The sequence below is a fragment of the Oryx dammah genome, unplaced genomic scaffold (assembly GCF_014754425.2).
Source record: "Oryx dammah isolate SB20612 unplaced genomic scaffold, SCBI_Odam_1.1 HiC_scaffold_2, whole genome shotgun sequence".
Classification (NCBI taxonomy): Eukaryota; Metazoa; Chordata; class Mammalia; order Artiodactyla; family Bovidae; genus Oryx; species Oryx dammah.
Window position 1 is genome coordinate 91,227,742 of NW_024070186.1, and position 12,602 is coordinate 91,240,343.

At 36.9% G+C, this 12,602-nt stretch overlaps 1 protein-coding gene across 1 annotated transcript in view; it reads left to right on the plus strand.

Moving 5' to 3' along the window:
- The window catches only part of RABL3 (RAB, member of RAS oncogene family like 3), a 37,667-nt gene that overhangs the window by 7,872 nt on the left and 17,193 nt on the right, over positions 1–12,602 (plus strand). The gene's annotated exons all lie outside the window — the stretch shown is intronic.

A 12,602-nucleotide genomic window follows, 5' to 3' on the forward strand; every position in this document is an offset into this window, starting at 1 on the left:
AGAGCTCCAGAGATTTCAGTGGTGCCTGTAATTTCTTGGGTTGGAATGTCCATGCCATCTTAATAATGTAAAGTCCCCCAGTATCCAGTTGTGGTGTTTATTTTTTGTAGATCTTTCATCTGCTCTCTACAAGATCCCTGACAGAAAGTTTTTCCCGCTTTCCTGATCCAGTGAACTGTTTTTCCTACTCTTTTTCACTGACTGGGCTGCTCATGAAGGGTCCACATTTTAAGAAGCGAATCTGTCCTTTGTCACTCATCCACATATACTCTCACCTTGAAAGCTGGAAAATGGATCCCTATTCTTGTCTGGGCACTCTAACTCTGGAGACCAACCCTGAAAACTATATCTGAATCTGGGTCAGCTCCCACTTTACATTCTAAAGTTTTTTTCTTCATTTCTGGCATCTAGGAAATTTCCTTTTCTCTCTCTCTCTTTCTCTCTCACTCGTTCTCTCTTGAGCTTCTCTTTTTTATTTAAAAATATATATATATTGTGTGTGGCCTTTCTATGAGTTGAAGTCAGAAGGGACTTGTCTGTGTCATTTCAGCCTACCATGTTCCCAGATTCTTAGCTATGGAAAGAAAAAGAAATTCTAGATAATGAGTTCAGTGGCAACTTTAAGTTTGGTACAGCCAGTAGTAAGTTCTGGGCATGATTTCCCTTTGGATTTTTCTAGCTCCTTATCCTTGAGAAAGCATGACATACTGAAAAGAAACTTAAATTTGAACTCCCACTTCCTTGGTCAGTCCCCATATTGCCTTTGCTTCTTAAAGAGAGTCAGACTGATCAGTTTACTTCTCTGAGCCTTGTGTGTCATTTCCAAACTAAAGGTTAATAATACCTGCTTTATCTAGCCTACAGGTTTGTAGGGAAGATCAGAGAAGCTTAAAACGTGTGAAGTTACGGTCTGGTGCTTTACAATTTGAAGTTGAAATTGAACTTAAAATTCGATTTTCTGCCCTGCTTCCACTTGCCCCTCTTATCCATCTAGAGCCCAGTCTGCTCATGTAATTTATGTTTTGTCTTATTTGGGGTTTTTTCCCCTTTTCTTATTGAATCGGCTAAATTTCCATCCAGTACACTGTTAGGTAGAAGCAGGGCTAACAGGCATCTCTGTCTCATCCCCAGTCTCAGGAAATTTTTAATGTAATACTGTTAAATATGGTATTTGCTATAGGACTTTTTGTAGATATACTTTATCAGATTAAAGTTACCTTCTCTTTCTATTTTGATGAGAGTTTGTATCAGAAACTGGTGTTGGATTTTATCAGGTGCTTTTGCATGGTAATCATAATTTCCCTTCTTTATTTTGTAACTTATGGTAAGTTATGTTGCTTGATCTTTAAATGTGAAGTGAACTTTGCGTTCTTGGAGTAAATCCAGCTTGGTCTTGATGCATTCTTTTGTAATATTACTGGGTTCAGTTTGCTAATACTCTTTCAAATGTAGTGTGTTTAGTGTGTTAGTCACTCAGTTGTGTCTAACTTTTGGCGACTCCGTGGACTGTAACCCGCCAGGCTCCTCTCTCTGGGATTTCCCAGGCAAGAATACTGGAGTGGATTGCCATTTCCTTCTCCTGGGGATCTTCCCGACCCAGGGATCAAACCTGGATCGAGTTGCAGGCCAATTCTTTACTGTCTGAGCCACCAGGGAAGCCCTCTTTTTTTTCCCCCTAATATTTACATCTAAACTCATGAGGAACATTGGCCTATCACCGTTCATTCTTATAATCTCCTTGTGAGATTTTAGTATCAGGATTATGCTAGTCTTGTAAAATGAGTTGGCAAGTTTTATTTCTGTGTCTGTTCTCTGGAAGACTTTATGTAAGTTTGGTTTTGTTTCTTCCCTACGTATTTGGAAGAATTCACAATTAAAAACCTCCAGGCCTAAAGTTTTCTTTGTGGGAAGTTTTTAAATAACATTAAAGAAAATGTGAAAATGACTATATTTCTTCCAAATCAATTTTGGTAACATGTTTTTTAAATAATTTATCTATTTCTTGTAAATTGTCAAAAAATTTATTTTTATATCCTCTGTAATCTATCATTATCTGTAGGATCTGTAATAATATTTCTTTTTTTTATTTCTGATAGGGGTAATTTGTGGCTTTTCTCTTATTTTCTTGGTCAGTCTTTCCAGAGTCTATCAAGGACCACTTTTTGGCTTTGTTGATTTTACCTACTACATGTTTATTTTCTATTTTATTAATTTCTGCTCTTTTCTCTATGATGTCCATACTTTCTTTGGGTTTAATTAGCTGTGTTTTTTTCTAACTTCTTGCACTAGGTAGTTGTTTCGCTGGGTTTGTTTCAGGCTTCCTTTTAGAGCTCTAAGGCTATAAATTTCTTTCTATCTAGGCACAGCTTTAGTTGCCTCTCTGAAATTTTGTTCATTATCATTCAGTTTAGAATACTATCTAAATTCCATTATGATTTCTTCTTTGACTCATAGGTTGTTTAGAAATGTACCACTTAATTTCCCAACTTTGAGAATTTTTTTTACCTTTAAATTATTGATTTCTAGCTTACTTTCATTGTGCTTAGAACATATGATATATGATTTCATTTTCTGAAATTTGATGACATTTGCTTCATGCCAGTTTTGGTAAATATTTAATTTGCACTTGAAAAGAATGCAGTTTTGTAACTGTTGGCACACATTGTTCTAGCTATATAAATTAGGTCAAGTTTGTTAATCTTTTTGTTCAGATCTTATCTATCCCAACAGATTTTCTTTGTCTGCTTGTTTCATCAGTTGCTAAGGAATGAGAATTATAATCTCCAGCTTTAAGTGTGGATTTGTCTATTCCTCATTTTAGTTCTGCCAATTTTTTGTTTATATATTTTGAGGTTGTTTTACTAGATGTGTACTAATTTAAGATTGTTTAAACTTCCTGAAGGAGTTAACATTTTATCATCATGATATATCCTCTCTGTATCCAGTAATACATTGTACCTTGAAGTCTGTTTTGTCTGGTAATAAAACAGCTAAATCCACTTTTCCCCCCAGTTTTATTGATATATAATTGACATGTGACTTTGCATTAGTTGAAGGTATAGAACATAATGACTTGATACATGTATATATTGAGAAATTATTACCACAATGTCTTTTTTAATATGTATCACCTCACATAGTAACATGTTTTTTTCTTGTTTTCATGAGAATTTTTAAGATCTAAGTGTCATTAATGAATGAATGGATAAAATGTATATGCAATGAAATATTATTCAGCCATAAAAAAGAAGCAAATTCTGCCATTTGAAATAACAAGAATGGACCTTGAGGGCTTTATGCTAAGTGAAGTTATCTAAGTTAGAGAAAGACAGTCACTGTATTAGCACACTTGGTTGTGGAATCTGGAAGAAAACAAACTCATGGGAATAGAAAATAGATTGGTGGTTGCCAGAGTCAGGGGTGGAAAAAGGGGAGGGTTATTGTGGGTAAAGGTAGTCAAAAGGTACAAACTTCCCATAATAAGATAAATAAGCTCTGGGGATATAACGTACAACATGGTGACTATAGCTAATAGTACTATATTATATAAACCAACTTATTTTTAGTTAATGTTTTGTGGTATATCTTACTTCTATCTCTTATGTTTCCTATACCCTTTTATTTATAGTGTATTTCTTGTAAATAGGACACAGTTAGGTTTCCTTCAGAAACCTTTGCTTTTGAAGAAAGTGAAATTAAAGTTTCCTTGAGTTAGCTTATGAAAGACTGCTGAGTTTTGAACTCTCCCCATAGTTCCAGAAAACACTGGAGAAGATGTAAAACTACCCAAAGGGAGTCTGGAATAAAGGCTATAATAGATGAAGATGGGTGTCATGTAATAATGTGACAGATTTTACTGGAATGAGTGTGTTGCTGATTATGTATGCTAAGTCACTTCAGTCGTGTCTGACTCTGTGCGACCCCATAGATGGCAGCCCACCAGGCTCCTCTGTCCCTGGGATTCTCCAGGCAAGAACACTGGAGTGGGTTGCCATTTCCTTCTCCAGGAATGAGTGTGTTACTGACTCCTTTAAAGCCAGGCTGGCCTGAATTGTATTACTATGGAAGAGTGGAGCATGTGGGGCTGAAAATGACCTTGCTTTTATTACTCTTCATTGAATTGGGCTGGTTGATCTGTCTTCTTTGAGAAAAATGCATTTCTTGAGTGACAGCGTAAGTAAAAGGCATTTTTAAACAATAATTTTAAGGAAAGTTTTGATAGACGTATAAATTATTTTAACTGTCGTTATAACAAAAGGAACAGTTTTTCCCTCTAGCAAAAATGATTAAATCTAATAAGACTTACCCAGATAACTTGGAAAAACACATTCTTCTCTAGCAGCTTTTATATTGCAATTATAGCCTCTGTATTATTCAAACCTGTGATGAGGATGTCCAGAATCAGTAAAGATCCATAAATATACACTCTTCAGAACTCTTAAAAACAGTTGCCCCATTTAGCTCATTTCACATCTGTTAAGAGCCAGCTAAAAATAGAGATGGTAAAGGTGATAAGATAATTGTTTAATTTCAAGAGCTGGGTGAAGCTAATGATGTTGAAGTATGTGAGTGAAAGTGAAAGTCACTCAGTCATATCTGACTCTTTGTGACCCCATGGCCTATACAATCCATGGAATTCTCCAGGCCAGAATACTGGAGTGGGTAGCTGTTCCCTTCTCCAGGGGATCTTCCCAACCCAGGAATCGAAAGTATGTACTCAGTAATCATTAACATTTTGGATTTAGTATGCACTGCAGAGGTGTTCATAACTGAATTGAAGGAAAAAAGGAGAAAAGTTTTATTTTGTGGTATCCTTCATTCATTACTGTGTTCTTATTTTGTTGCCCAAAGTCTAATGGGACCAATATAATGCATGGCTGTGCTTAATTATGAAAATAAGACTTACAGAATTTAATATTTTCACAAACTATAAATAAGGAAATTGATTTGTCATTTCTAGTTTACTTTAATGGGATTTTTAACTCTAATTTACACATTGCATACAATCAATATTTATTGAATTCCTTTTGGGCAGCATAACAATATGCAAGCAGTAGGGAGAAAAAAATTTTTTAGAGGCAGTCTTCTTAACACTAAGAATATGAGGTGGGAACTAGTAGGTGGGCCAAGGGTTTATATAAATGATCTTTAAAATAATAGTATTATTGAATGATGGCTAATTTTTCTTTAGTGCTTACTTTGACTAGGCACCTATTTAATATACTAATCCATGACCCTTAATGCTCACCTGTCAAGGTAGATACTGTTAGCTTCCCTATCTGACACATGAAGTAGCTGCGGCCCAGAAGTCTTAACTGCTTTGTTCATGGTTACACTGCCAGAAAGTAATGGAAATGGAATTCCAGCGCAGACAGTCTGGTTCAAGAGCCTGTGCTTCTGATCAGTACTCTGTACTACCTTTTGTTCCAGAATGGTATTAAGAAAAAGGTATTCTGGTGGTGTTAAATATAGTAATGACTAGATTCATGTGAAGATTTAAATTTAAAAGAACTAAAATAAAAAATGTAGTTGTCTAGGTGAACTAACCACATTTCAAGTGCTCAGAATTCACATATTGCTGGTAATTATTATATTTGACATTTCCATCATCAGAGAAAGTTCTGTGGAATAGCTCTTATATAGAATATAAGTGTTACAGCAGTTGACGAGAAAAAGTGAAGTGCTTGTGAGGAACAGAAAATTATACTGAGTGTTAATGATTGAATGGGTAGCCTGGGCAACAGACAGCTGGACTGTTCCTTAAGAAGGGGGATATATATTACAGGTGAAAGAGAAGGAAATGGAAATTCTACTCTGGACATGATGAATGGAGGGATCTATGAGCTATCCACCTGAAGCTGCCGAGAAAGCATTTGATGTGCTGAAGCTTAAAGAGAGAATTCTGAGATGGAATCATCTCTGTGGGGATAATCTTGAACCATGAGAGCTGATGACGTTTTCAGAAAGGAAAATTTAGAAAGAGAAGAGCTGAGGGAGAGCCTTGAGGTATATTTAGGGAGTTGATGGTGAAAAACAGAGTCAGAGAAAGGAAGAGAGAGGAGGGATAACCAAGGTGATGAGAAACCACAAGAGCAAAAAATAGACAAGACTCTCATGAAGAAGGGATTGATTTTTAGTGTGAAATAGTATAGAGAGATAATGACTGAGAGGAAAAACTGCATTTGGTAATGACACAGTTAGTGCTGACCTTTTAAAATGCAATGGAAGGTTAATAGAAACCAAATGATGTGAGTAGGCAGAGAGAAAATATAGACAGAGGTTTAAATCAATCTTTCACAAAGTTTAGAAGTTAAATAAAGGAGCAAGTGAGTACAGAATAGAAGGGGAAAGTGAAGGTTTTGGTTTTTTTTAATAGAGGAAATGAACTTGGCTGAAGGCCAAACAGTTAGCAGAAACCTTCATAATATGATTCATGCATTCTTTCGTCATTCAGTATATATATTGCATACCTCCTGGGTATTGGACACTGTGAAGCATGAAGCAAATTCAATTCCTGTTCCCCTGATACACTCACGTTGTTGACTTTTCTCTATCCTTCTGTCTTTTCTCCCGACTGTCCCCTAAGACTCCTGCCTTCCTGCCTTTAATAATAGTTTACAGGCACACATATCAAACCAAACTTATTAAAGAACATTTAAAACATACACTGCTCTTTCCTGGTATGTATCATTTTCTTTACTAAATTTGTTCTTTTTAAAAATTACACACAATGAATAAACTCTTCAAATGAAGCAAAATCTATTATACTTGATCTTGATTTGGTTTCCAATAAAAAGTAAGTGAAGTCGCTCAGTCGTGTCTGACTCTTTGCGACCCCATGGACTGTAGCTTACCAGGCTCCTCTGTCCATGGGATTTTCCAGGCAATAGTACTGGAGTGGATTGCCATTTCCTTCTCCAGGGGATCTTCCCGACCCAGGGATCGAACCTGGGTCTCCCGCATTGCAGGCAGACGCTTTACCATCTGAGCCACCAGGGAAGGCCAGTAAAAAGTAGAGGTGAATAAATGAGAAGGACCAAAGTTACAGTATGGTTCCATTTCCCACTTAATGATCAGCACATACTGTTGCTGCCTATTGAGAAAAACCATTCCTTTTGTAGCTGTAAAGTCTGTCATGACTAAGTATTGGATCCCTGATGACCTGATTTAAATATAAAACACATTTCTTAGAGTTTGGCATTACTCTCCATCATGTTGAACCCTTAGTATAGCAGCAAGGTACCACTTACTGTGTCAAGAGCAATACTTGTTATAATGTCACGCTTTCCCTTGGAGATCACTCACCCACATAAAAGATACAATGTCATAGCTGCAAGCTGTGGTTTAAAGTTCTTAGGACTCATTACATTTGAGGTAAATTAAACTTAGTTTAATTCAGCAGTTTGGAAAGGAAGAAGGGCATCTTCTCTTCTAACTCTGGAAGGAAACATGAAAAGATTTGATTAAGGAAAGTATTTTGTGGTGAAGAGTATAGATGAGTAGGTCAGTCCAGTTTGGGAGTATATACTGCCAGAAGGGAACTGTCTAACAGACTTGATACATTGCAAGGCTAGGAGGGCATGCTACCTGGAAATTGTGTTACATGGTGGCTGTTTTGGAAGGAGTTATAGTCATTTAGGGGAGGCAACGTTAGACATTTGAAATACCATTAGAGACAAAAGTGATGTACTTAAATGGTTGTCCAACTTAATTATGTATCAGAATCACCTAGGGAGCTATCTTTTTTTTGAGCCCCACCCTGGAGGCATCAGGAGTTATCCAAGAATATTTTTTTTTAATAAGCCTTCCTATTGGTTCTAATTTAGTTTATTCTCAGAACTGTACTTGAGAATCACTGAAATTCAGTAAAATAATAAACAGAATATAATAAAACCTTAGAAAATGAGACACCCTGAATCTTTTCCTTGATTTAACCAAGCATATCCAAATATCTAATATGTGCTAGGTATTATGCTATGTTCTAGGCTTACAAAGTTGAATAATATAGTTCCTGCTCTTAAGTTCAAGAATCTAATAGAAGAGATACTGGCAGATAAATGACAGTGTGGTTAGTGAAATGATAGAACTGTGCAGCATATTATGGGAGCAAATAGGAGGAGTACCTAACCAGCCCTGGTTGGTTTTGGAGCCAGGGAAGGTGGCAGGATCAAGAGAGCTTCATCAAAGTGGTTGAGCTTTTTGATACCAGATAACTAATGCCTTATAATATCTCATATTATTCATTTCAGTGCTTGTGCTTAGAAATCTTAATCAAATGCATTAAACATTTTCTTGCTTTAAAAACAGAATTCATGGAGTTTAATCTTTTTATTGATGATTTAACATGATCATTTGTTATCTGTTATTTATGCCATATAATTGCAAAATAATGATAACTTTTATCACACTCTACAGAATTACTTTCTGTTATCCACTGTGGTCCACAACTACTGTGATTTTGCTATTGTCATTTGTGTTTCCTGTCCTCTTTGTTGCCATTCTAATCATTGTCTTCTCTTAATGTCATTGTGGCTATCTGTAGAATATCTTGTTTATTTAAAATTTTCCTTGGACAAAATGATTTGGATCTAAAAAAAAGAATGTGAATAAGTAAAAAGTATGAATCATTCTGTTAAATATAGTACATGTATTTTATGATATATATTTTAACTGCTCAGCTATCTTTTTAAAATTAATTTTTACTGGAGTATAGCTGCCTTACAATGTTGTTAGTTTCTGCTCTGTGCTACGCTCTGCTTAGTTGCTCAACTGTCTTCGACTCTTTGCGACCCCATGGACTGCAGCATGCCAGGTCACTCTATCCGTGGGATTCTCCAGGCCAGAATACTGAAGTGAGTTGCCATGCTCTCCTCCAAGTGATCTTCCTACCCAGGGCTCGAACTCAGGTCTTCCATCTGAGCCTCCAGGGAAGCCCAAGAATACTGGAGTGTGTAGCCTATCCCTTTTCCAGGGAATCTTCCCAACCCAGGAATTGAACTGGAGTCTCCTGCATTGCAGGTGAATTCTTTACCAGCTGAGCTACCAGGGAAGCCCAATTTCTACTCTGCAGCAGGGTTAATCAGCTGTATGTATACATGCATCTCTTTTTGGCTTTCCTTCCCATTTGGGTCACCACAGAACATGGAGTAGAGTTCCCTGTGCTCTACAGTAGATTCTCATCATCTATTCTAAACATAGTATCAGTAGTGTATATAAGTCAATCCCAATCTCCCAGTTCATTCTACTCAACTGTCTTACTTTTTATTTCAGAGACATTTGATACACATAGTATAACTTCTTCATTTTCATTTTATAAGCAAGTAAACAGACTCAAAGATATCAGGGATTATCAGTAACAGTCAAGGAGTATGGTCGGGCCTCCTGATACCAAAATAGTTTCAACTTTGTATAAAATCAGTGATTCTTAATTCCTAGGGGCTATAGCAAAGTCATTTGGAGAATTTTCAAATTATGCATGCCAAAGACTGGACCCAAAAGTAACTGATTCAGTAAGTCTGGCGTGTATATTTCTTCTTTCTTTTTTTTTTAAGGACTTTTTCTCAGCTTTGTTTAGATATAATTTAAAAAATTATAAGATAAAGTGTATACTGTGATGATATACCATATTCTTATACATTGTGAAAAGATTCCTCCCATCCAGTTAATTAGCACATCCATCACCTCACGTGTTTATTTGGTGAGAACATTTACATTCTACTCTCTTAGCATATTTCAGTTATACAGTAGAGTGTTCCCAACTACACTCACCACATTGTATATCCTCCGACCTTATTACTTTAAAGCTGAAAATTTGCACCTTTTTACCAAATTCTCCCTATTCCCCACCTCTGCAACCCCTGGCAAACACTTTTCTGTTTTCTGTTTCTATCAGTTTAGCCTTTTATTCAGATTCCATATATAAGGGATAGCATGCAGTATTTTATTTTTTCTCTCAGTCTGGCTTATTTCACTTAGCATAATTCCCTCAAGATCCAACCATGTTGTTGCAAATAGCAGGATTTCCTTTTTTCTCATGGCTGAATAATGGAAGAATATTCCCTTCCCAGAATTTTATATCCTATCTTCTCTGTTCATTCATCATCCCTTAACAGACACTTGAATTGTTGTCATGTCTTGGCTGTTATGCAGTAGAATGTGAGAGTGCTGATAATCTCTTCAGCATCCTGTTTTCATTTCCTTTGTATATATACCCAGAAGTGGAATTGCTGGGTTATGGATGTGAGAGTTGGACTGTGAAGAAGGCTGAGCACCAAAGAATTGAATCTTTTAAACTGTGGTATTGGAGAAGACTCTTGAGAGTCCCTTGGACTGCAAGGAGATCCAACCAGTCCATTCTGAAGGAGATCAGCCCTGGAATTTATCTGGAAGGAATGATGCTAAAGCTGAAACTCCAGTACTTTGGCCACCTCATGCGAAGAGTTGACTCATTGGAAAAGACTGTGATGCTGGGAGGGATTGGGGGCAGGAGGAGAAGGGGACGACAGAGGATGAGATGGCTGGATGGCATCACCGGCTCAATGGACGTGAGTCTGAGTGAACTCCGGGAGTTGGTGATGGACAGGGAGGCCTGGCGTGCTGCGATTCATGGGGTCGCAGAGTTGGACACGACTGAGCGACTGAGCTGAACTGAACTGACGGTAGTTCTGTTTTTAACTTTTTGAGGAACGTTTATTCTGTTTCCATAGTGGCTGAACCAGTTTGCATTGCTGTCAACAGTGCACAAGGGTTCCCTTTTCTCCACATCCTCACCTACACTCGTTCTCTCTTGTCTTTTTGGTAACAGCCATATTAAGAGGTAGGAGGTGTTGTCTCAATCTTTTAATTTGCACTTCCCTTCTGATTAGTGATATTGAGCAACTTTTCAGGTATTTGTTGACCATTTGTCTTCTTTGAAAAACTCTGCCCATTTTTAAAATTGGGTTGTTGGGGGTGTTTTTGCTATTGAATTGTATGATTTCTTTATATATTTTGGATATTAACCCTTTATCAGATATATGGTTTGCAAGTATTTTATCCCATTCCATAGGATGCTTTTTCACTTTGTTGCTTGTTTCCTTTGCTGTATAGAAGCTCTTTTATTTGATGCAGTCCCACTTGTTTATTTTTTTGCCTTTGTTGGCATGTATATTTCTAAAACAGACAAATTCTTGAAAGACTCCAATGTACACCCCTGAACCATCATGCTATAATCTGGTTCTTGTTTATATTCTAATAGATAAGGTTGCTGTATATCAGATTTCATTTCTGAGTAATAATATGGTACAAGCAAAAGTCTAGACCATGAGAGAGAGATTTTAGAGTTTACTCTGAGTAAAAGTCATTGGAGAGTTTTGAATTGAAGGGGGATATGATCTAAGTTACATTTTGAAATGATCACACTAGAACAAATGGAGAGTGGTGGGAAAGTGAGTCACTGAGGCTCTAGTGGGGAAAGCAGTTAGGAGATGATTACATTAATTCAGGCAAAGAGATGGTTAGAGGCTTTGAGGGTGTTAGTAGTAGAGATGGTGAGAAATGAATGGGTCTTGGGTATATTTTTAAGACAGAAGCAACAGGATTTGCTGACAAATCAGATATGTAGTGTGAGAGGAGTTAAGTTTTAAGTTAAGAATTCAATCTTAACTAGAAGGCTAGAATTGCCTCTTACTGAAGCAGAGAAAATGGAAGAAGAATGGGTGTGGGAGGAAGATTGAGATATTGTTTTTAAATATGTAAAATTTGAGGTGCCTTTTAGACATCCCAATTGTAGTCTGGTGATATGGACTGATAAGTCTGAGGTGGAATGGACTGATCCAGCATGGATGTAAATTGCAGATGGATTCTTTACCATTTGAGCCACCAGGGAAGCTCGCCAACATATTTATGACATTTTAAATTATAAGGTTAGATGATATTGTCAGAAAAGCAGATGTTGATAGAGACTCAAGAACTAAACCTTGGAACACTCTAACAGTTAGAGGGTAGGCAGATGAGGACAACCCAAATGGAGACAGAAACGGATTAGACGGTGAGGTGGGGAGAAAAGCAGAACAGTATGATATCCTATAAGTTAAGTGAAAAAAGTACTGAAAGAGGAGTGACTAGTTTTATCATATAGTAGAGTAAGGTGAAAACTGTTCATTGATCATTGGATTTAGCGATATGGAGACTATTAGTGACCTTGATAAGGAATATTTCAGTGGGGTGATTGGGACAAACGGTATGACAGGACTGGGTTCAAAAGAGAATGTAAAGAAAAGAACCAGAGACAGTTGAGAAGAGACAACTCTTTGGAGGGCTGTTGTTATAAAAAGGAATAGAGAAGTGGTATGTAGCTAAGGGAAGACATGAAGTCAAGTTTTAAGATGGGGAAAATTATGGCATGTTTGATGATGGGAATTATCCAACAGAGAGGAAAAATTTGATGATGAAAAGAGAATTGATAGAGCTACCTCTTCGATAAGAAAGAAGAAATGGGATTTCATGCTTAAGAAGGGGATTTGGCCTTAGGGACACAGACAGTTATCTATAACAGCTGCAAGGAAAGCAGATTATATGGGTACAGATGCAGAGAGTAGATAGATAAGGGAAGAGCAGGTTGT